This window comes from Sturnira hondurensis, unplaced genomic scaffold (assembly GCF_014824575.4).
Source record: "Sturnira hondurensis isolate 20B ecotype Veracruz unplaced genomic scaffold, ASM1482457v3 Scaffold0014745, whole genome shotgun sequence".
NCBI classification, from domain to species: domain Eukaryota; kingdom Metazoa; phylum Chordata; class Mammalia; order Chiroptera; family Phyllostomidae; genus Sturnira; species Sturnira hondurensis.
The window spans coordinates 2497665-2522652 of record NW_028087376.1 but is presented as its reverse complement, the minus strand read 5'-3'; the positions used below and the strand labels follow the sequence as shown (position 1 = coordinate 2522652).

The window sequence follows — 24988 nt, the reverse complement described above, 5'->3', positions numbered from 1 at the left end:
ATCTAGATATTCAACCCGGCACGGGGTCCCAAACATTCCACATCCTGTGCTGGGAGCCCAGCCTTCTGGGAACCGATGATTTCCCATGCTCCCATCCCCTCATCCCCTAATATCCTCTAATGAGCAGTAGACCCCCAGAACCCGAGCAAAACTACAAAGCCCATAATCCCCGGGGCGCAGGCGCATTGTCTTTTGGGAGTAGTAGTTCTGGATGCGAGGCACCCCTAGTGACCTAGCGGCAGCTGAACTCCACATCCCAGCATGCCCGTGCGCGCGCGGGAGGAGAAGGGAGGGGAGAGACCAGAGGATATGACCGGGGAGGGGGCAGTCGCCCCCCTTTCCCCCACCCTTCCATTCGAGCCGGGCTGGGGTGGGGGGAGGGGCAGGGCTGAGGCAGCCGCGGCTGCTCGCTTCTGTAGGGCAGGGCCGGCAAGGGCGGGACTGGCCCGTTGCGGGCGAACCAAGCAGCGGCGGAGCTAACGGGTCCGGGCGTCGGTGGTGGCAGTGGCGGCAGGCAGCGGTGGCTTTCTGCCTGGGCGGAGGCGGCGGCAGGAGCGGCGAGCATGGCCCGCGCGGCGCCCCGCGCCGACTGAGGTGCGCGGGCGGGATGAGGGCGGGCGTGATGTGGGATGTGGGATGCCCGGGGCCCCTAGTTGCTCCGAACCTCTCTGCGCGGGCAGCTGGCTCGGCCCAGGGGCCCAGACCGGCCCGGTCCACCCTGGCAACTTCCCCGGGGTTGGGGCGCTGGGCTCCCCCATGCAGGCGCGGGTCCGCGTGCGTTGGCCTCAATCCCCATCCCAGCCTTCTGCTTCTGCACATCAAGCCGCTCCCAGCCCTCCAGGCGCAAGTGTTTCACTCCTTGGTGGCCGCTCCCAGCTCCAGCTCCAGCCCCAGCCCTGAGAGGCACTCTCTGCCCCAGTCCCGATTTCCAGTCCACTGCCTAGTTCTACCCCAACTCCGTCATTCCTGGCTTCTGCCCTATCTGGAGACCCCTGCCCCGCTTTTTCTGGCGAGAGGCTGTCTTTCACCATCAGCACCTCTCCTCTTTCCCCTTCCTGGCAATACCCATTGTTCGGGGACCCCCAAGAGCCCAGTTCTCTTTGACGAGACCTAAGGAGCTTGACTGCCTTCCTGCTTTGGAGAAATTGAGGCACAGCACAAGCCGGGAACTTGGCCAAGGCCATGCCCCATTCCTGTGGAGGCTGGCCGGGACCCATCCCTCAGAATGGAAGAGTATTTCTTCCTTCCAATCATTCTTCTGTGACTGGACCAAACTTCCTGGCCCCATGTTGCAGCTCTGGGCTGATCTCACTTTAGTCTCCTCTTTAGCTTTCTACCACTTCTGTTCCCCTGCTCCCCATCCTTCTCCATAGCCCACCTCTGGCCCTCTCTGCCTGCAGTCACCCACCCATTGTTTGTTTGCTCAAGTTAGCCTTTCCATTTCAATCTTGCTAACTGCATCCATCTCTCATTTTGCCTCTTGCTTTAGAGCTGCGTAAGACACTGTAGAACAGTCTAAGGTGGTGTTAGGGGAAAGGGGAGAGAAGTGCTGGTGTTAAAAAGGAATTGGCAGCCTCTTTTGGCCAAAGCTGCTGAGAGGGGTTCAGGGAAACAGTTCTTCCTAATCAGTAACTGACACTTCCTTCTTGTCTTTGAGATACTTGTTTGGAAGCTGGTTGGTGATCCCTGTCCCTTCCTCTGATTATGCCTGGTGGGCTGTAAAGTCCCTCTGAGATGGAGGGAACCACCTATGTTGGAGATGGCATTGGTGGCGATGGTGGCATAAGAGGAGTCTGGGAGACCACACCCTTAGGCCTCATCTTGCTTCAGCTGCTAACTTTGGAGGGGATTGTCAGTTCAGGGAAGGATGCCTGCCAGGTGCCCTGAGCTCTTTGTGGACCAAGACAGAGTGTCTGTAGGTGTAGGTGGTGATTTCAAGTTTAGTTGTCGTGTTTAGGATTTGAGGAACAGAGGGAACCAGGGCTCAGAGAAGTGGCACAGACTTGTCTGTACAGTTAGTTTTTTGTTTTCTCGTCTTCCTTCAGCAGATTTGCCTTTGGATTATCCCTTTCTGGCCCAGTGCTCAGTTTCCCAGTGGGAAGTGGAGGGAGAAAGGGAAATCTCTGAGACATCAGGAGGCTCTGGGAGTGTGTTGGGGTCCTGAACGGGCAATCTTGATCCAAACCAGATGGTTCCCTGCTCCAGTATCCCCTCTCATCCCTCCCTCTTGGCTGAGAATAGAATGCCTTTAACCCTGTAACTTGAGAATGGAGGAAGGGAGGCCAGGGGGCCGATTGTCTCTGTGTATGTTTACGTCTGCATCTACACACTTGTGTGCAAGCTTGCCAGGGGCCCATGGGAGTGACTGCGTCTGGGATTGTATTGCTGTGATGTGTTGTGGCATGCTCACAGCCCTCTATGAACTTTCTGAGCGCAAACCCCAAATAGGGCCAATTTCCAAGCCCCTAGGATCATGGGGTGTGGCCACATGGGAGCATTTCCACATGCCAAGCCTTTGGACCCAAGATACACCTCAGGGCAAGGATCACTCTTAAGAAATCTATCTACCTGTGGTTGAGGAGTCCAAGAGAACAGCATTGGGGGTGTTCCCTTTTCCCCAGCCGTGGCAAGAGAACATCTGATGGGTAGGGGTGTAGGAAGACTGGTGGGAAACTGATTCCTTTGCCTTGTTCTATACTGCATCCTGCCTTGTGTATTGTGTACTTGATTTTGGCCTCTATTAGACTGTGGAGGTTCTTCAAATGTATCCTCATTTCCGCACTAACACAACCTTGCTTGGTCCTTAGCACTAACACAACCTTGCTTGGTCCTTATCACATGGTAGGTGTTCAGGAAATGTTTGGGGGCCTTCTGATTAAAAGTTTAGGTCAGGGTTCCTTGTGGTCAACCAAGTGTCAGCATCCCCTAGAACGCTATTTAAGGCACAGATTTCTGGGCCCCACTCCAGTGGTTTTCCGATTCAGTCACTCTGGGTGGGGCCTAGAATTTGCACTTAAGCCCAGCTCCTTGGAGAGAACGCTTTGAGAATCCCTGGTTTGGGGCCATCAGTAGTTGCTTGGGATTAATCCACATTACTACCTTCCAGCTGTGTCCCCACCCGGTTTTATTCTTGCAGCAGTACTGGGTTGGCTTTTTTCCTCTTACTCTCATGTTGCCCAGTGCTGGCTAGGTGAATGGTAGGGGTGACTTATGGTACCTGAGCTCCGAGTCCCACTGTAACCACACAGCAGACACTGCCCCGTGGTTATTTGAAGGAAGGCCCCATGAAAGCAGGACACTTAAGATTTGGGGCTTTGGAAAAGGGGTGTAGGCGTGGGGAAGCAGACACTGAACCAGGCCCTCATCTGCCCTGTCCTTGCCTCTCAGACCAAGCAATTTGGGGTTCCCGCAAGGCCAAGCCCTGCCATGACTGCACATTGACAGGAGGCCTAAGAATCTCTGAAATTTAGAAAAGTGGAAGAAATTTCGTACATTGTGCTTTTAATTTGTGGAGCATTTCCTACCTGTTATTTTTCAGGGGGCTTATAAGACAGGTAGACATAGACTCAGGTGGGTTACTGAGGAGCAGAGAGATGTACTCTGGGTCACACAGCAGCCCCAGGACTCCTGATTTGAACCTTTTGATGGAGCAGCTGCTAAACCAGTAGCTAGAGTAGCTGGAATAATGGCTGCTGTTCACTGAGAACTTACTACTAGCCAGGCAGCATGCTGGATGCTCTCCATGCTAGTTCATCGGATCCTTGTAGCAGAAACATTGTCAGGCTGGCATTATTGTCCCTATTTTGTAGACAAAGAGCTGACACTTAGAGAACTTTGGAAACTTGCCCAAACTCAGACAGCTAGTAAGGGGAGGACCTGGAATTCAAACTCAGTTCCTTCTGATGGCATACCCCGTGCTCTTGGCCATTCACGGTTTGCCTTAGCCAGCAAACCTGCCATTGTCTTTTGGGTTGTCTGCCCCCAGAGCCTAGAGTACTTACTGAGCTTGGATCTGTGCTGGGTAGTGTGGGAGAGACAATGACCAAGTCACTGTCTTCTGGGAGGGAGTTGAGACAAGTACACCAGTGTCTATAGGGGAAGGCAGAAGTGGTGGCCAGTGGCTTATAGGTTTGAAGGAGGTGGACGTCATCTCCACAGAGGGTTCAGAAGAGGCCTCTAGGCTGGCCCTCGAGGGGCAGGCGGAATTCGGTAGTGTCTGTGGGCTGGAGAGGTGTGCAGGCCAACAGGTACAGAGAGTGGCCATCACGGCACTTCTAGGGTGTCTTCCCTGTTGGTTGGAGTGTAGGAGATGTATTTCAAAAAGCAATGAGAAGGTTCCGATTGGTTACAAGCAACAACTTGGCCGACTTTGGCAGGACAGGACTTTCTTGGAAGGCTATGGGAACTCCCGGAATCACTGAGATGACTTAGGACCCAGGCCCCTTTAGGGTCTTAAGTTGGGAACATAGGGACCAAAGGCCAGCCTCTTCATGACACCACTGTCACCAGCATAAATATGCTCCATCTGTGCTCAGTAATTTTGTTACCACCACTTCGGATTCACCTTCAAGGGAGGAAATGCCCGGTTGGCCCAGCCTGGGCATGCTCCCTTTCTTGGTCAGGGAAGGGCTGGTGGTGTAGTAAGCAGTCCCCCCAGGCTGTATCTGTAAACTAAAGTTTGCAGGAGAAAAAATAGACACTGCAAAAGATCAGTCCAGAAATGTGCTCGGTGATGACTCGAACTGGCTGGCGAGAAAGGCAGTGCTTAGGTCTGGCAAGTTTCTGGGCAGGCAGAGGGCAGACTGGCATCAGGGGATGGCCGGGTCAGAAGGGGATGACTAAAAAAGAAGGGAGGGAGGCATCGGAAAACTGTAGATAGCGTCCAGGTGAGACCTAATGAAAGCTGGAACTTGGCAGTAGAAATGGAAAAGAAGGAACTGATTCTAGAGAGATTGCGAAAGTAGCTATCATCTTCTGGAACAGATACGTAATTGGCTGGGGTTTGACATTTCAGTGTCTGAGTGGGGAGGTTGGCTCCTTTAGCTGAAAAGGGGTGGTCAGGGGAGGGAGAGTTTGCAGGAGAAGATCTGCGCTTCCGAGGAGCCTAGTGCAGGGTGCCCACAGCACACCTGGAACCCTGATGAGTTCCTTCCTTCTCACTCCAGGCTGCCTGATGTGGAGCCCTCAGCCCTGAGGAGGTGGCACCCAAAGCCTCCGGGGCCCTTTACTTCCAGAAAGCAGCTGGGGCTTTGCGGGGAGGCTCAGCACATCTGAATATCTTATCACACCTCAGCCTGGGGTGGGCTTCCCCTTCCCTGCTCTCAGTTCCCATGTCCCAACTTCTCCCACCCCAAGTTCTGCAAACCCAAGCCCTTGCCAACTAAAGGGCCTGGCCCAGCTCAGCGGGGACCTTAGTTTTCAGGCTTTCCTCTTTCTCTTCTCAGAATGCTTGTTGACAGTAAGTCCTTACCTACTATCAGGGCAAACATCTCCAAGTGACATTTCCCACAGAGACGGCCTGAACTCTGCTTGCTGTGTGGGCAAACCAGGCTTTACCTCCAGTCTCGCCACGCACATCGGGGGTGACTGTGTATGTCCCTAACCAGCCACTCTAGAATACTTGGTATTTATTTATAACTCATTATTGTAATTACAACACATTGTCTGTTGAGCTTTCGTGTTGTCATTGCAGATCTATCCTAAAGCTCCAGGGTGTAGGCTGGCCTTCAAGACACCCCGACTTTCTAGCTGAGAACCAGGGAAGTTTCTTCTGACAGGAGTTGGGAGGAAGGGACAACGTCCTCTCTGGGGTAGGAGAAGGAGGAGCTATGCTGAAGGGAAATTTATCCCCACAGGTTCTCAGAGGGAAGGTCATCTTTCTGGGGTGAGGAGGACTGTTCCCTTCAGTTCTAGCGCTTGGCATCCAAGCATGCGTGCTGTTTTGCCAGTTATGAATGCAGAGCATACCACCATGTGCAATAAGGTGAACTGGGGATGAAGGAAGTCTGGAGAAAAATGCAGTTTTTTCATTGTTATATCAGTGCTAAATTGGTATTTGTATAATAATAACATTAAAACAAAAGAAATGCCAAAGACCAGCCTATTAAGTATCCGTTCTGGGATGGGATGTAGATAAACATCCTCAACCCTGCTGCTTCCTTCAGGGGGATGGGGCCCTGCACGTGAGGAATCCCAGAAAGGGTGCTGCTGAGGTGGGAGGGGAACCCGCTGCACAGGGCGGGGCGGGGTCTCCTGCCTGGAGGGCATTATTCCCTGTCCTGTAGTCCTGTGTCTCTTCTCTTCTTGGATTATGATCTTTGTTCGTTAGCTTCCTTTTCCCTTTTCTTCCTCTGTAGGATCAGGGCAGGAAGCATGGCAGAGGGACCAGAAATCAGCCCCACCTCTGCATGGTTAGGGCACAAGGGCCCTCAAAAGGGCCAAGTTGCACGGCTCCAGAGAAAGCAGGGGGCCCTGTGGTGTCAGGGCCTGACCCAGGGACCCCAGAGAGCTGTCCTCCCCCTGCTCCAGCCATTGTCCACGGAGCCTCTCACCTGGAAAGTCCGAGCACCGCAGCCTGAGCATGTCTGCAGCCTGAGCAGGTCTGCAGCCTCTGAGGAAGAAAATCAGCAACACATGTAAATAGCTAATAGGTCTAGAGGGAACTGCTTTGGGGAGGAAAAATCAACAAGTTATTCATTTGTGTGGCCACAGGGAATTTGGAGGGGTAGTGAAGAGGGGAAGCTGAGAGGTGATTACCGGAAGAGGCACAGGTGAGGGAATTAGGGGGTGGAGTAGGGCACCTCCCCCCGCCCGCCCCCCCCCCCCNTGTTGGCCCCCCCCCCCCCCCCCCCCCCCCCCCCCCCCCCCCCCCGTGTATCCCCCACAGCTTTTCTCGCCTCCACTCCCACTCACTCCTTCCTTTGCAGAGTCCCTTTGGGTTTCAAAGGGACATTAGTAGAAACTGGAATCTCTCCTCTCTGTATGTAAGTGGAGCTCCCCACAACTCTTCGTTGCCACTCAAGTTTAGTTACAGACAAGATACCAGTCATTGGATACTGTGGCAAACTGCAGCCAGTGTCAGGAGGAAGTGAAAGTCTCTGCAGGCCTGTGCCGAGTGCTGGGAGTGCTTTGGCCGTGCAGGTGGAAGAGACAGAGAGACAGTAGCCAAAGGGAATGAGGCTGTGTGGACAAGGCAAGAGTCGGGAGAGAGCCCCTGAGCTCCTCCTTGCTCCTGTCTCCCTTGGGNAGACAAGATACCAGTCATTGGATACTGTGGCAAACTGCAGCCAGTGTCAGGAGGAAGTGAAAGTCTCTGCAGGCCTGTGCCGAGTGCTGGGAGTGCTTTGGCCATGCAGGTGGAAGAGACAGAGAGACAGTAGCCAAAGGGAATGAGGCTGTGTGGACAAGGCAAGAGTCGGGAGAGAGCCCCTGAGCTCCTCCTTGCTCCTGTCTCCCTTGGGTTCTCTGGGGGAGGCATGTGAGCCTGGGGATGCTGGGCCACAAGGGAGTTTCCAGGGGTCGGCCTTTTCTCTGTTCCGCCCTGTTTCTCTGTTCCGAACCCAGAAGGTTTGGTATTTCCCTGGACCTGCGCCTGTCAAGGGTTGGACTGCTTCCGGGGGCCTCCAGCATAGCTCAGTAGGAGACCCCAGTTACCACAGGTAGCGGGGACAGGAAAGCCTGAAGGGGGTGAGGAGAAGAATGAGGACCTGTTCAGGCTCTTGCAGTGCTGGGGAGCCAACATTGACACTTCCTTGGATAGGAAAGTGCTGTGAAATGGGGAGTAGGGTGAACAATTTTATTTGAAGCCTGTTTAGCCACAGGACAAAGTGGCAACTGTTTGGTGAAGGAATTTCCTTAGTCCTGAAAAGCAACTCACAGCTTGACCCTAAAGCAAACTTCTAGGATGAATGTGAGTTCTAGTCTCTCAAGTAGCATTTCCAGTACTTAACACGGAAGATACCTCACCTCCCTTCAGGCTGGGTGATGTGTTTTAGAGGGTGTCTTCTTTCACTCAGGCTGCCCGTCCTAGCAATTCCTGCCCGTCCTGGACCAGATCTGTGGGTGTGCCCTGCCATTCGTGCTGTGCAAAAAAGGAGAGAAGCCAGCAGGTCCTGTATTGGCAGTGAGTGAGGCCAAGGTGAGGCCTGGGTTGGCAGAGGGCCCAAGAAACTCTGGGTGGGGCTGTTTGGCTCTTCCGAAGGGGAAGCAGCTTGTTTGATCAGGTGTCCCCTCAATGGTTTTCATAGTCTAGGGCGCAGTCTGCTCAGATGCATGCAGAGTTCTCGCTGCCCTAGCTACCCACAGAGGGGCTGGTGCTGTGTGACTCAGGGCAAATTGCTGCCCTTCTCTGGGCCTCAGAGTCTTCATCTGTAAATACAGAATTTGAAGACCTGCTCAGGGATTTGTTCTCAAACCATGGTAGACCCAGCAGAGGAACACCATAATCCGAGAGGGGAGGTAGTGCCGGGGCCACAGGATTCCACAGTGTGGTCCAGACGTCCATGGGAATCACTTTGACCATTCTCCTAACCTGCTTGGAAGCGCTGATCAGCAGCCATCCTGCTCTGCTATCTCTCTGGAGAACTTGGGCTCCCCGCTGGCAACATAGCTGTTCACTCAGCTCCCATTGTCTTCATGCCCTCAGCCAGCCCTTGCTCTGGCTGTGTGCTGGGTTCAGGCAGAAAAGCCCATCCGGTCGCTCATTATATTCCTCTCTTTCCACACGCCACCAGTTAGGCCCTGGGGTGATTGTTTACAGGGTTCCCATTCCTTTTATGCTCCCAGTCTCCCCACCCCACCCCCTGTGCCCTGGGCTCTGCTCTAGCCAGGGTTTTTTTCCCAAAGCCAAGGCTGATCTCAGGAGGGAGGGCCCAGGTCCTTAGCACAGGCATGTGGCAGGTCGGCTAAGAGTTGAAAACAGAGTTGGAAGGGGATACAGAGGCCTGAACCGAAAGGGCAGGGGATGAACTAGGGACCTCGAGGAGACTAGTTTGGGTAGAGTATAAGGTTTCTTGGATCATTGCCAAAGAAGAAAGGGCAAGATGGGGTAGTCTGATCTAGAGACGGGCCTTGAGACTCAACCTGGCAGGGAGGAAGGCACAGGATTTCCGCCCTGGCTGGACTGGTCACACAGGATTGTGCTCACAAGAAGTGTTGTTAATGACTGTCCTCTACAGGCTGCAGGCTGTCAAGGGTCAGTCTGATAAGAGGGAAGAGATAGACTCCTTGAGCTTTATCCTCCTGACAGCTGCCTTCTCTCTGCCGGCCACACAGGCACTGACAGTCTATTGTGCTGCTCTCGCTGTATCTCCTCTCCTTCCTAAAATGCACAGGCCCTGGCTTCAGCCCAGCTGGGTTTCCCCTGCTTGCCAGCCAGCTCCCTTCCCATCTGTGGTCAGATGAGGTCCGCACTGGGGGAGAGTCAGTCTGAGCCAATTCTGCACCTGACCTTGGGTGGGAAGCCATCTAGGGTGGGGCCAGGGCCCTGGGCAGAGTAACGACTCCCAGACCTAGTCGGTTCATTTTGGTCTCAGGGTCACCCTGCTGCTCAGCCAGCCAGACCTGGGGGCATGAGGCTTTGGGGGACTTCCACCTTTGCCACAGAGCGTTGGGCGCTCCAGCTGTTTTGCTAGGAGTGGGGTTGGGGATCTGATGGAGTTTGTGCCGGTAGCTTTGGCCTCCCTGAGTAGAATGAGTTGGAGGGGTCTCTGTAGTAGATCCAGGGCTACTGTAGTGAAGGATGACAGTTCCTTGGATAATGTGGTGATGGTAGATGTGGAGAGAAGTAGAAAGACGAACAATTTAGGTGGTAAAAGTCAGGTGGGTGGACTTCGTAAGAGGTTGCCTGAAGAGGAGGCCGGAGGAAGGAGGAGCCAAAAATGACTCTCACGTTTCAGATTTGGATGGATGAGTTTGGTTTGGGGCAGGTTGAGTTTGAGGTATTTTGGGGGTACCTCTAAGATATGTCATCTGGGGGCAGCATCCAGAAATGAGTGGGATAGATGGGTCTGGAGGGCAGGGGGGTGTGTGTCAGGCAGTTTTTGAAGAGCCAGGCACCATTCTTAAGAGGATGAGAAACAGGTTTGGAAAGGGTTCCTCCCAAAATTCATTGCCAGATGAAATGTGACCTGGGGTCCTGACTTTCCATTGAATTCCTTGTCCAGGGTCATCTCCTCTTCCCTGGCCACTTCAGCTGGCTCAAGGCCTGGCCAGGCAGAGACAGACCCTGCCCTGCGTCGTCTTCCCTGTGGTTGGGGCACTCTGATGGTGGGCGCTGCTGACCCCAGGCCTCCCAGGAAGGCAGAGCTGAGCATGTTGGAGGGTCCCCCCCACCCGACCACCAGTCTGCATACCTGGGTAGTGTCCTGGCTGAAGAAGGATTTGGGTCCTGGCCAGATCTCAGCCGCTGCTGGGAATCCCAGAGCTGTTTCGGTTCCTGTGGGCTTGTGGGCCTCTCAGCTGGGCTGACCTATCAAGGATGGGGTTTTTAGGGACAAGTTCAGGGCAGCCTTTCTGCATCAGATGGCAAGCGATACTGTCTTAAGTGGCTTTTAAAAATTCTTCTAAATGAAGTGGAAAATGGTTGTATATGTGTACAAGATTGTATCAGTTGGACTTCTTCAGTTACAAAGGCCAAAAATCTAGAGTGCCCTTTGATAAAAGGGAACCTGTTGACTTGTGCCTGAGAGAATTGCTGGCTGTTTACAGGGACGATGAGGGGCTCAAACAACACCCCATCACTCTGCCCTTCTCCATGGCGATGCCATTCAGTTCCCTGTGGTAGAAGGTGCCTGCCACCTGTGCCAGCCCCAGTCCCCTCAGCACCCTGCACCAGGATTCCCGCAGGAGTCGTGGGATCACTTGGAATTGGGTCCCCTGCCTAACTTTGAACCAAGCACGGTGGTGGGGTGTGTTCAGTGCTCTGGTTGGCCAGGCCTGCGTTTCATGGCACAGACATGGTTCCCAAAAGGAAAACAGGGTGTCATCTAGTCTAAAGACGCCATGTATTGGAGCAGCAGGCAGTGGATTTGGGCCCTTGGAGGCTTTTCGGTGACTCCCAGCCTGACACATCAGAAACACACTATAGACACACTAGTAAGGATTTATTGCCATTTATTAATTTACCTTGTTAAAAACTAAATGCTAGAATGTAGAATGGAACTTAGAATCACTGAGTCATTCCATTTACAGATCAGGAAGTGGCGGCGAAGTTTGCCTTTTACTCTGAGAACAGAAGCCAGGTCATCTGACTTGCAGGCCGAGGGCTCTCTCCAGAATGATGTGTAGCATCTTGTAGGGAGGAGCCCCTTAGGTACCAGGGCTGCCACCCTCACGAAGTCATTTGTCCCCTGCACTTCAGGACAGAGAGCTGACATAGGCAGGCTATTGCAAGTGTCACTTCTTCATGGTGGCCCCAGGCCATTTGCATGTTGGTTGTTGTTAGGCAGGGATCTGTCTGAGATGGGGGAGATGCTCACCGTGGCTTAACCTGTCCCTGTAGAAAGAAGAGGCACTGGCCGTCTTCTGGCTGGCTTCTGCCTCATGCTGCCTCCGTGCCCTCTCAGGCTCTTCTGTCGTCTTGGCTTCTGGAATGCTTACTGCTCTGGGTTGTTTTCTGCTGGCACCTGGGTGAGGATGTGGCTCCAGGGCTGCTGTGCTTTCTGGATTGTGTTGGAATGTTTCCTGTGGGGCAGAGGTGTGCTGCCCTGTCTTCTCCCTTGGAAGAGAATGCCCAGCACAGTGGTGCTAGTTTCGGGTACAGACAGAGCATGATTTTGGCCTCAGCTCCCATCACCCCCAGTCTGTGAGGGTCCAGATATTTGAGCCAGTTTGGCAGAGCCAGGAATGGGGTGCGGTAGAAAGACCGTTGGGCTTCAAGCCTGCAGTTTAGCCAGAGGAGACCTCATGTTCAATCTGACACATGCTTGTTGCCATGGGTGGGTCACTCCCCTGGGCCTGCAGGCTGACGAGGGAATGCTGTCCCTGTGAGGGGCTTTGGGCTACTGAGGATCTGAGTTACATATAAACAAAATGCTGGAGGTCCTGGAAGCTGGCAGGCAGTTCTCATCAGCTCCTAGGTGCCCAGGGAGTGAGGTGGGCTCTTCCGAGTTTGGGGCTGGGGTCCTCTTTCACTCCAGCCATTTATCTCCTCAGGCACATTTCTTCCTGCCCTTCAGATATGTGCTGACAGCCAGTTCTCTCCGGAACCGTCTGCCAGCCCAGACTGACCAGTGTGCTCTGTCTGCCTTTCTTGCTCAGCTCCCAGAGGTCCTCTGCTCTGCCTCCTTCTGTCTGGGGCTGTGTTCTGAGCCTGGGCCAGACCTCCCTGTTCCCTTGGGCTTAGCCACATTGTCTGCTCTTGTCCCTGCCTCCTTCCTCTCCGTGGGGCTGCAGCTCGGTAGGACCTCGGGTACATAGTGTTTTGCAGCTTACAGTCATTGCTTATTTCATCTTGGCAGCGACTGCGGGATAAATAGGGCAGGCATTATGCTCATTTTACAGATGGAGGGCCTGAGGCCCAAAGAGGTATGATTTGCCCACAGACACAACTGTCAAATAGCAGAGCAAGTCCTACAGTTGAGGTCCTCTGGGTTTAGTCCAGGGCATGCGGTAAAATGTTAACTCATAGCGACATATTGGGTTGGGGTGCTCCAGTCTCACCAAGGAGGGCCAGGGGCGGGAAAGCGGGCCCTGGCCCCACCCCTTCACAGCCCTAGGTCGCCCCTGTTCAGCCTGTGTCCCAAACAAGCGCCATCAAGTGGGCCATCCCCGTGTAACTGAAGGTACATAATAGAGCCGGACAACAGAGACTGCTCCCTGGGGACCATCATAATGGACCCTGGTCTCTGTATTTTTTCCCCTCCCTGTTTCCCTAGAGTTGACAATAATGCACATCATGTCGGATCATCTTTGCAGGGAGCAAATATAACTCAGGCCAGTTCCGGGAGGAGGAATGGCTGAGGGGACTGGGAAGGGTTCCTCTCGCTCACACATGCCCCATACTCTTTCCCTCTCCCCTCTCCCTTCCTCCTGGGGGAGTGGGTCGGAGGCAGTGCAAGGGGAAGGCTGCCTTCGTGCCTACTCATAGCAGCTGATACTGCCGCTTTCCAGAGGTGGTAAAGCAGATTACCTAGCAACCTTGGGGATGGTTGTTCCTCCCAGGGGCCCTGCCAGAGACAGTCCTGGCGTATGATCAGCTCCTCAATGAAGAGGACGGGTGCTCAGCCAGAGCAAGGGAAAAATGGAAGCAGGTGTGTGTTGGCCATGACCCAGCCTGCAGCTGTGTTCTTCAGTACAGCAGCTACCTGCTTTCTGCGTCCTGGAGACAAACATTAGTGACAGAAGGAAGAGTGGGCACAGGGCAGGAGCTGGAGCTGTAAGTTACCGAGCACCAGGCTGGGCAGGGGCAGGGCCTCTAACTGGAACTTCCAAGGTCTTTGTTGGAAAACTGACGTCCAGAGGACGCAGCAGTGGAGCAGAGGGCTGACTCTGAGCTCCTCCCTCTTTTTACTTCCCTTCTCTCTACCTCAACTCCCTGGGAGAGAGGGGACATTGCTTCCTTTTAATTTCCTGGTCCAAGTGTGGATGCAGACACCTTTGGGTTTCCATTAGCATCGCTGCCACAGGCTGACCTTTTCAAAAGACATGACTAAAGATAAAAGAGGAACAAAAGAAAGCTAAAGACAGTGTGTGCAGAATAAAAACAGTCTGGCTCACAATATATAGGTGACTGGTTTGTCTCCAAAATACCCTGCCCCACTAGAGACACCTGCCTTTGGGGCCAGCAGACCTCTGCACCTAGAGTCCCTGGCCTCCCAGCACTGACCTGTCTCCCTGTCTGAGGCACCCCCCGGGACACATTCCACCATGAATCCTCTCCAGGACAGCCTGTCCCATCCTCCTCTCTGCGCAGGGCTCATTGGTTGGAGGGGCAGTGTGGCTCCTTCCTTAGGCCACATAGGGGATTGGTACCTACATGACTGTGCCTTGTAGGAGTGCCATTTATTCTTAGTGATCCGTGTTCTGGGACCCATCTCTTGACACAGTGCTCAGCCCCAGTGTTTAGACCACAAGGTGCCATAAAAGGACTGGTAGTTCCCCAACATTTGATTTTGGCAGGAACTGTACAAGTCTCCCCACCTGGTCCCTTCCTCCTGCTGGCCACGAGAACAGAAACTAATAAGCTGGCCTGGTTGATGGGAGTCTGGAGCTGAGTTATCGGAAAGATTGTTCTGTTTCTTTAAAAAAACAAGAAGAGCACTTTGAAGTCACCTAGTCTAGATGAAGGAAGTAGATAAGAACCTGACCACAAAACTGAGTTTCCAGCCTCCCGCCCGCCTATGCATCCTGTCTGGCGTGTGAATGGTGCTCAGGAGTCAGGAGCCAGGTCTCCACATTCCAAATCGCTGCCCTCCAGCACACACAATGCTCCCATTTGATAACAAATGTTCAGTCACCAAAAAAAATCAGAAGAACCACTGCCTCACATGGGATTGTGGGGAATAGAAGGTGGGAGGTTGTTGTCAGTCACAGTCCACTGCCCCTACGCTGCTGCAGCTAAAGCCCTGCTGAGAAATTTGCCCTGTGCAAAGCAGGCCACTGCCTACAGCCCTCGTTGTCCCTTTCACAGCATCGTGTGGTGCCAGAGGCTTTGGCAGACATTCCACCTGAGTTGGTTGGCCACGAGGACTGAAAGGGTCAGGCAGGGGTCTTACCAGCCCAGTGGGGCATTGCTGGGGCTGACGACAGACAGGCTTGTTCTCACCTGCCCCTGCAGGTGAGCACTGGCCCTCGCTGAAGGAGCCACACTGCTCCTGACTACCAGCCACGGGGCTGGGAGAGGGGCGATCCGGAACCAGGGCTGGTGCACTCCGGGGAGGGGCGCTTTTGGACTCTCATGTCCCAGAGGCTCCGTCAGCACTCTTGGGGCTGGAGCTCATCCTGTGTGTCACAGCTTCAGGCCAAGCCCATCCTAGAATGTGTCCCCCAGGAAGAGGTGGGGCCTGCCGCCGGGACTCCTGTTGAGCTGTGTGCGAAGACTGCACAGACCCCAGCCCTGCAGCCTCCCTGCCGGTGAGGCCATCTGGTCACCTTTCTTCCAGGGCCTCTTTCTTGCACATCACAGTTCTGGGGGTTGGGTTATGACCTCTCCCCCGACATTCCCTCCCCCCTCCCACAGAGGATAGATGCTAGAGTTTTAGGTTGAGTCCTACTCCAGGCCTGGGCTAAGGCCTGGCTAGGGTTTTGAGTCACAGAGACTGTGGTCTGTAATCTAGAAGCATAGCCTCTCCCTTCCCTAAGTGTTTGTTGGCAGGACTTGCATGCGCCCTAGCTCAGACCTTCTCTGTCAGCCCCTGCTGGGACCTAGCAGGCCCTAGCCTCCTTCAGGGTGGCCAGACTTCCAGTGCTGACAGGTGGAGGGGAGTCCAGAACAGATCCCCTTGACATGGTCCAGGCTTGAAAGGGGCAAGAGAGGGCAGTGGGGGAAAGCAGAAACACCTGTCCTGTTCCTTTCCCCCCGGCTGAAGGCAGGAGTGATCAGATTTGGGAATTCTGGTGTTGCTCTCCAAGGGCTGGGAGAAAGAGGGCTGTTGGGAGTTGGGGGGAAGGGGAAAGCCCTGCCCCTCTCTGCTGTCTTGTATGTATGACTCACCGCTTTTTTAGGAGAGCATTCGCCCTTTGCCTCCACCCCCTGGTGCCTCCTCCTCAGTCTGCGTTCCTTGCCCTTTGTGTTCCAGGGAGCTGTCTGGGTGTGCTGGGCTGTGTTTTCACGGGCTGAGTCCCTGTCACATGGGTGCACGTGTTGGGGGTGAGAGGGCTGAAGGTTACCTGGAGAAACCATTTACTTCTCTACCCCCCTTCCAACCAGGGTGACGGAGTGCAGTTACACTCTTTCTAGACATTCTCTTAGACTCACCCTGGTCTTCCCACCCCAGGGGAGGGGTGTGTGTGTGTGTGTGTGTTTGGGGGGCAGCGTTGGGGAGGTTTGGATTAACCCACGGATTAACTCTGCTCTGAGAAGAGTTACAAAGGAGACTTCCCTTTGGTAGGAGTGAGTTTGACAGGGACCATGATCCTTTTTCCCAAGGGGGGCTGTAAGTCGAGGATTGACTCCCTTCTTCTTGAATCCCTGGACTTTGCCCTTCACTAGTGCTCCAGTCAGCTCTGCCCGTCTGCAGGCCTCTGGGATAGGCTATGGAATCCTGTCACCAGCTCCCATCTCTTTAGAAGGCCAGGCCCACAGATGGGACCTGGGATGCCCATCTCTGATGTTAGCTGCCCCCTGATACCCTTGGAAGGGCAGCCCTCCTAGGGGACCCCTGGGTGGTGGGAAGCCTGGAGGGGCTGCGGAGGGTCTCAAAACAGAGCAGGAGCTTCAAAGCCCTGGAAAGAAGGGCTCTGCTCTAGGGCAGTGATGCAGTGACATACAAGGAGGGAGAGGGCTGGGGCTCCCCCCGTGCTGTCTGCCACTCCTAGGCAGCGATGAATAGTTGCCGAATGAATGCCTTCTCCTTCTCTTGAGGTTCAGCTCATAGCCCAGACATCTAGACAAGGGCAGAGGAAAAGGAGGGCTGGGCATCTCTACCTGCAGTAAGAGTGCGATCTAAGATCTAAATCGTAAAGGTGATGAATAGCCGAGCCACCTGGTGCTCTAACCTTATCTTTCAAGGGAATTAGAGCAGACTGAGCAGCCTAGGTCCCTGACCCTGGGAGGTAGAGCTGGGTGGTAAAGTCTAAACCCCTAGCTCTCCAGACTCCCTTCTGGCTTGCCCTGGGCCACCACTCACTTATCCCACTCCTTTAAAAGTCCCCAGAGAGCCCTGGCTGGTGGAGCTCAGTGGATTGGGTGCTGGCCTGTGAACCAGAAGGTCACTGGTTCGATTCCCAGTCAGGGCACAAGCCTGGGCTGTGGGCCAGGACCCCAGTTGGGGGCGCACAGGAGGCAACTGAACATTGATGTTTCTCTCCCTCTGTTTATCCCTCCTTTCCCCTCTCTCTGGAAATAAATAAATTAAATAAATAAATGTCCCCAAAGAAATTTAGATTTGTTTCCCAGTCTCCTACCTTCAGGGCCTTCCACCTGTCTCCTGCTTCTCTTAATGTCTGAGGCTTTCAACCCTGTGCAGAAACCCCTTATTAACTCTTTTCTAGACGCTTGCTGCCAAACTGGCACACAAACTCTGTGTAGTCTGATGAGGTGACAGGCTCTGTGACCCACAAGTCCTGCCACATGATGGACGTGGCACTCCTTTCTGTGCAGCCTCGGGGTGAGGGTCACTGGGGCAGAGCTGATGCTGAAACCTCAGGTCTGTGCTGTCCGCCACACCTCCCTGGAAGCTGCTGTCTGCTGCTGCGGAGAAGGGAGAGGCTCTGCGTGTGGTTAGCCGGGAAATGGGGCTCTGCAGCAAGACCCTGGCGGCGCTGTCCTGGGGGAGGCTGGGGTGGGGCTACGGGTGCCGAGGAACCCGTGATGCCTATTCAAGGTCATGGGACTCCAGCCCACAAGAGTCACCAAAACTGGAGCTGGGGCTAACAAACCTGTGGTTCTTTTAAAAATATATTTATTTATTTTTAGAGGGAAAGGGAGGGAGAAGGAGAGGGAGAGCAACATTATTGTGCTGTTGCCTTTCATGCACCCCTACTGGGGACCTGGCCCACGACCCAGGGATGTGCCCTGACTGGGGATTGAACCAGTGACCCTTTGGTTCATAGGCCAGCACTCAATCCACTGAGCCACACCAGCCAGGGCAAAAGTGTAGTTCTCAACATGTGAAAACCTGGAGCACAGGCACTGAGCTAGGAGCTTTATGCTTCTCATCCTTACAGAAATCCTCCGAGACGGGTGACATTCCCATTTCACAGATCAGAGAGGTCAAATGATTAACAGCTGGCAAGTGGCAGTGCCATTATGGGAATTCAGGTTTTTCTAGGTGCTTTCTCCTTTGGGAAGGCTTGGCTGGAAGGGGGCTGTGAGTTGGGTGAACAGATGTGAGAACTGACAAGTACTGACCAGGGAGGACGTGCAGCCAGCAGCCGGCAGTGCCTGGGGGACCGCCCAAAGGGAGTTCCGCGTAAGCAGCCCCGGGGAGGCCCTGCTGACAGAGTATTAAGAGTGGGCACTTCCATCGCTTTTACACACAAGCCTTTCCCACTGCCTCCAGGTTGTTAAATGGGGTTTGTACCTGGGGCCTCGTGTTTCTTGGCGGTCCACGAGAACTTAGAGAAAGCTTTCACTTACAGAACGTCAGAGCTGGAAGAGTGGGGGCAAAATGTAATGATCACTTTCATCTGCACACTTACATAATGATTTATAAAAATGGCTTCAAAGCATTTTTTCATTGCCATTATTTTTGTTCTTATAACCCTGGGGTTATAGAGAGAGACGAGAGAGGGACAAATCCGTGTTGGTGCTCACTGTGTATAGGCCAGTGCTAGGTCCTGCAGTGATAAGAGATGATGAATTACAAATAACATGATCTCTGCACTTAGTCTGTATTTTTTTTCTTAGTTTGTATTTTAAGGGAAGGAGATAGACACATCTTTTTAGGTTCCAAGTAGGGCCATAATACAGGTTCTGGTGCAAATAATGCCACTAATTTTTATTACAAAATCACAAGCATATAATTCTGTAAAATAACAATGTCACACTCAAGCACGCCATATGACATTTGAGGTGAAATATTCAAATCAAAACTACAGTATTACACCCATATTGTTACCCCACCAACCACACTCAAGTGGGTGTTACTTCTGCCGGACCCCATATGAATGGGCCAGATTTAGCCCATGGTCCAAACTAGTTTATAACCCTTAGAGGGTAGGGTGTCGTGAGAGATGAGGCTTAGGAGGGTGGCCTGATTTGGGGATCTCTGGATGCAAGTGTTAAGGAGCCTGACCTTGGTCCCGTGAGTAAGGGTTCCCCTCCCATCTGGTATGCTTACGAATGCAGGGAGGTGGCGAGTACATTCCTGAAGTGCCTATGGACGTGCTGAAGAGGCAGTTGAGAATGTGGCTCTAGAACCCAGGGTAGAAGGGCAGGCTGTTAGATTTGAAAGGGGATGGTGTGTAGTAGAGAAGCAAAGAAAAGGGGGCTGAGGGCAGAACCTTTAGGGTGCCTTAGCATCTCCAACGGGGAAGGTCTGAGTCCAGAAGGTAGATGGCAGAGGCCTGGAAGTTGGAGTGCTGGCCAGCAGGAGCAGGTGGGAGATGATCAGAGAGGAAGAGGGCGGAGATTTCCTAATAGTTCAAGAATCCTGGCCTGGGAGGAAAAACGGCTTGTCTCCCCGTGGCAGCCTGGACTAGAATTTGGCTCCTAATTCCATTCCTCTTCTGACGTGAGGGAAGATCTAAAGGCTGGGCCTGCTGCAGGCAGGTTGGGGACTGGAAGAGAGTCAGCTGGGCCTTCCATCAGGGCATCCACGTGGCCCAGACGCCTTTCTCCCTGTGAAGTGGTGAAGTGGCGTGGAAGAGGGGCCGAAGGCTGCTCAGACCACATCTGCCCACCGCCGCCCTCACCCCACTGTGGACTGAAATGAAGAGGGGTGGGGGAGGAAGAGCCATTTTAATTGAGGCTTTTGATCAGCTTACCCCAGGCTATCCTCGGTCTGCTTCCTTCAGTGTGCTGGCTGGAGTCCTGTGAATCTCACTGGAGAGGGTTTGATATGCCTTCCCTGGAGACGGTACTGGCAGGGATCCCTCGTTCCCCAGTAGGAATGGTTTAATCTGACTCATCCTGTCAAGATGGCACTGTAAATTTATACTTTAAATACATAGCAGTCATAAGTAAAGAAGTAAAATTCTAAACACATGGTCATGCATCCCCCCTCCCCCCACACAACATGATAAACGTCTCGGTGGTGAAAAATGGGACAGGAACACAAAGAAGAGGGCAGGGCTGGAGCTGCAGGCCCACTGGTCTGAGTCTGCAAGCAGGCAGGAGTAGCTGGAAATCCGGGGTAACAGCTATAAGGTGCTGCACATGAAGCATGGACCTAGAGCTAGTTCACTGCTGGACCCGGGGCTGGGAAAAGAGGCTGAGAAAAGGTGCTTTCGCCCCTTCCCTGGGGTCCTCACAGCCTGGATGCAAGCCGAGTTGGTCCTGTAAGATTTTATTCTGGATTGGGAGACCCGAAGGCCCTGGGGAAGCAAAGTGAGAGCCCTTTGACGGGGAGAGGAAAGTAAAATATTAGAGAAAAGATGAGCTTGCATACTGAAATACAGAAACACATGAGAAACACTAATGTGGAAAAAAATAGAACAAAATAAAAAATGTCCCCCAGAAGAAATGAAAATAGCCATCGGAAAAGTCTTTCATATAAATTAGGTTTAGGTCCTCAGAAAGATAAGGAGACATGCAGTTCATTAAAGAAAGAAATTATGAAAGAAAAAACCCAAGAATATATGAATATAAAACTTTTAAATAAAAAATTCTAGCAGTGAGGCATAGTGTCATTTGAATTTGGAAGAACAGCTAGGACTCCAGCCTGGACACGGAGAAGTCGTGAGTTGGGAGCCGATGCTAGGGATTCATCTAGAATGCAGCGCAGACGTGGAGCACAGATTGACGGGCCTCAGCCTGTGCCCAGTAGGAGTTCCAGACCTGAAGAAACAGCATGACTGCCAAACAGAATAGATGCCTAGACATAAAATAGTGAAACTGCAGATAAAAATAAAGAAAAAATACTAAAAACTACCAGAGAAGAAAATTCAACTAGCTGACAATTAGGCTGACAGGATGCCCCCAGAGATGATGGAGTATCAGGGAAGCTAGAACTCTCTATCCAGCTTCAAGAATGAGGTAAAAGAAAGATGTTTCTTGACATACTAAGATAGATTTTTCACCCACAAACCCTTGCCTAAAGAATTACTAAAGGTATACTTTAGTAGGAAGGAAAATGAGTCAGGGAGAAGGAACAGGTTCCTAGCACTAATATTGGGCACAGAAACTGACACATTGGCACATTTAATTCACTATGGATAGTATATCGGGATGCTTTCTGCTACAAGTAGTAGAATAACCCACAGTGACTTAAACTCTAAAAGATATTTAACCAGCTTATAATGAGAAATTCCAGGGCTGGGGCAGTGGTCAGTATTAGCATGAAGGACTCCAAATCACTCTACCTTCTGATCTGTCATCCTCAGGGTGTGAGATCTGCCTCCTCATGGTTGTGAAATGGCTGCTGCTGCTCCAGGCATCATATCATCACCTCACAGCCCCCCAAGCAGGGAGATGCTAAAAGAAAGGAAGCTATCTAAGGTGCCTCTTTTTCTAGGAGAATCTAAGAAGGCCCCAGCAGACATCTTATGTCTCATTGGCCTGAGCTGGTCCACCCTTAGAGCAATTCCTGATAAAAGGGAACAGGCTTACTGTGGTTTGCTTTGAGCCAGCTTGCCCCATCCCCTGGGACTGAGTTCTTTGCTGTCTGAACAAAATCAGGATTCTGTAGACAGGAAAGAAGGGGGAGTGGCTGGTGGTAGGCAACCAACAGCATCTGCCACAGATGGCAAAACACACAGACAAAAATCCAGTGTCTAACTTGGTTTTTAATTTGTAAAGGAAAACTCAAAGTGTTGACCACATTGTCAAGGAAGAGTAAGGTAGAATAAAGTAGAGAATTTTATTATTAAGTCACACCAAATTCCTGCCTGGTTAAGAGAACAGTACTGCTGAAAATTAGTCTTCATTAAAAAAATGTACAAATGTGTGTGCTAACAATTTAAGATAATCACTAAAAGAAGAAGAATATCATTTCCAAGACAGGAAGGGGGAAAAGTGGCAGGAGGGGGGAGAGTATTAGATTGCCAGGGGGAAAAAGTCCGAAAGAAAAATTAATGAAGAGAAAACACAAAGACAGTAACATAAGTCCAAATATATACTATGTGTAATGGCTTACATGCACATTTTAGAAAAACCAGATTGCGTAAAAAGCAAGTAAGAAATTGTCTGTCGCCGAGACACCCAGTTAGCAGGACACAGAGACTCAACAAGAGCCTCCCTGTCCTTCATCACAGGTGGTGCTGTTCTGTAACTTTCTGTTCTTTGCCCCATTTTTTCCTCTCTTCCCTGACTGTTTTTGCCTGGCCTTGTCTGCCTAACACGTACCTGGACACAAACCAACCGCACTGGGACTCCGTGAGGGAGCCGCTGTGGAGGAATGGCGACCCCACGTCTTAGTTCTTCCCTTGGGTCCACCCCCGCTAATGCCCCAGAGCCCAGCGTTCCTCTCCTTACAGCCTATTTCTTAGGCTGCACCACTGATTTTCTGGCAATGCTTATTTCTCTAGGACTTCATTGACAGTTAGCCAGAGTGACCATCATAGATTTGAAAAACTTTGTTAGCTCTTGCTTTCTGGTTTCCTGGCTGGTGAATGGGCAGCATCAGAAGTACGAGGGCTGAGATCTCAGACTGGATGGCAGGTCAAGGCGAGGTCTCCTGCAGAAAGGCAGGGGCTCAAGAGGCAGAGGCTGCCAGAGGGGGTTTAACTGGGAGACAGGGAGGCCTGGTCACTGGGATAACTGTGAGGGTCTGTGCTGGAGGCCGCTGCCAGGACGTTGCTGAGCCATGACTTCAGTTAGCTGAGCACATGGAGGGGGTGCAGCCGGTTCTCAGCCACTTGAAGGACATGCCTCACTGGGTTTGAGATGCATGAGGGAGGGGCTGTCAGGTTTTTCCCTCAAGATAATGACCGACACTGCCCCTTTCCCCAGGGCAACTTCTGCCCTCTGCTTTTGGCTCACCCAGGAGGCTGGGAGTTGCTAGGCTGGTAGGGATCTGGGGCACAGGAAACCCTTCTGGAAGGCAGTAGACGCTTATGGAAGGAGCACAGGCCTTGGAACCATCAGACCTGGAGTGGTGTTAAAGCTACGTCACTTCCTGCCTGGCTGACGTTGTTCAGCTTCACCTTATTCAGTCGACTTCGTTCAGCTTGTCTTGGGACTTTCGTGAATACCAAATCATGCAATGGGAGCAATTCTATGGTTTGATGGCTTTATGTTGTAGCTCTGGGACATGGCCTCAGGCTCCATTGTCAGTGGGAAGAAAGAGGGTGGCCTTCATCAGTATCTTGGACTGGGTTTTTTTTCTTCTCCCCATCCCTTTCAGATTTAAGCAGCCTCCTTCCTCCCATCCTCTGCGCCTTATTTTGACATTTCTTTTCTCTGCCAAGAAGATTGTGTTCAGCTGCACTGGTCTGAGGCTGTGCTATCATCCTGTGCTCCATTAGGTTAATTTGATGGCCTGTCTCCTGGGGACTGACCGGAGAATGGCTCTAAAACCGCCCTCGCCTCTCCTTTTGGGGGGCGGCCTTTGCTGCTCAGTCCCATAGGCCTGCCTCTCCTCTCCTTTATCTGTGACCTGGCTAGGGCTCTTCACTTCCATTGGGTCCTGTGTCTGCTCGGGCATGCATCCGTGATTGGCAGAAGGCCCTAGGAGGAGGGAAATGATCCATTCTTCAGAGCCTTTGCTGCCCCTGACCTTCTGGATTCTGGTCATTGATTACTCTCTTCTGTCTCAGTATTTCAAGCTTGTACAGCCATTCAAGGGACATTTATGATTAAAATGGCCTCACCAGATTTGCTTAACCTGTGACCACAAACCTACAAAGACGGTAGCATTGCCTTGCCACCCACTACCTTTTCCTTGTTACCCTTCTGTCTGAGAGAACTGTTTCTCAGCGGATCTCTGTAAATATGCATCCTCAACAATAAAAAGACCCTTCTCGTTTTTCTGCCACCAAATGCATCACCCGCCCTGTGTTGGTGCCGTGCTCTGCTGTGTTTCCTGTCTCACAGGTGGGCCCTGTCCCTGTAGGCACTGGCTCCTGCCCCTTTGCTGCTCAAGGCCTTTGCTTCTCAATTGTTGTTTCCTTCTCCCTTGGCGTTCACTTTCCCCTCTCCCAGCATTCTGCAGTATCTCCCAGCTGAACCTCTGTTCCACTTTATCCTGCTCCCTGTCCTTCGGGAACATCTTGATTGAAGTAGAATTCACATATCATGCAGTTCACCCATGTCAAGTGTACAATGCAGTGGTTTTTAGTCTATTCACATGCTTATGCAACCTTCACCGCAAACGATTTTAAAACATTGCATCACCCCAGAAGGAAGCTCCCTGCCTGTTTGCAAACACTCTCCACTTCCCCCAACCCCCCAGCGCTAGGCAACCAGTAATCTTCTTTAGAGATTTGTCTCTTCTGAACATTTCCTACAAATGGAACCATATCATGTATTCTTTTATGATTATCTTCTTTTACTTAGCACAGTGTTTTCAAGGTTCATTCGTGTGATCGTGTGTCCTTCCTCGTTACGGGTGAGTAAGTTTCCGTCCTGTGGGTAGAGCTCACTTTGTTAGTTCACCAGTTGATGGAACTTTGGGTTGTTTCCACATTGGAGCTAATACAATGTTTATAACCATTTGTGTACGAGTTTTTCATGGGCACGTGTTTTCATTTTTCTTGGGTATATACCTAGGAGCAGAATTGCTGACTTATATGGTAACTACTCTGTGTTTAACCTTTTTTAAAAAAGATTTTACTTATTTATTTTTAGAGAGAGGGAAAGGAAAGAGAAAGAGAGGGAGAGAAACATCAATGTGTGGTTGCCTCTCACGCACCCGCTGCTGGGGACCTGGCCCCACAACCCAGGCATGGGCCCCGATTGGGAATCGAACCAGGACACTTTGGTTCTCAGGCCTGTGCTCAATCCACTGAGCTACACCAGCCAGGACTATGTTTAACCTTTTGAGGAACTGCCAGACTGTTTGCCAAAGTGGCTGCACCATTTTATAATCCCACCAGCATTGTCTGAGCACTCCTCACTAACACTTGTTAATACCCGTTTTCATTATAGCCATCCTAGTGGCTGGGAGATGATATCTGGTTGTGGTCTTAATTTGCATTTCCCTGATAGCTAATGATGTTGCATTTCTTTTCATCTACTTTTGGCCATTTCACAGCCAGCCAGGTTTCCACTCCTACCATGCTCTGGGTC

General features: G+C 52.1%; 1 protein-coding gene across 2 annotated transcripts in view; it reads left to right on the top strand.

Moving 5' to 3' along the window:
* The first annotated feature begins 369 nt into the window (after positions 1-369).
* ST3GAL2 (ST3 beta-galactoside alpha-2,3-sialyltransferase 2) overlaps positions 370-24988 on the top strand; it is a 43107-nt gene continuing 18488 nt past the window's right edge. The window contains exon 1 of one of the 2 annotated variants that reach the window (XM_037063661.1): positions 370-594. The gene's annotated coding sequence lies outside the window, so the exon portion shown is untranslated. Of the gene's footprint in view, positions 595-24217; positions 24309-24988 lie in introns of those variants that run through there. The other variant, XM_037063662.1, reaches the window with a different exon arrangement.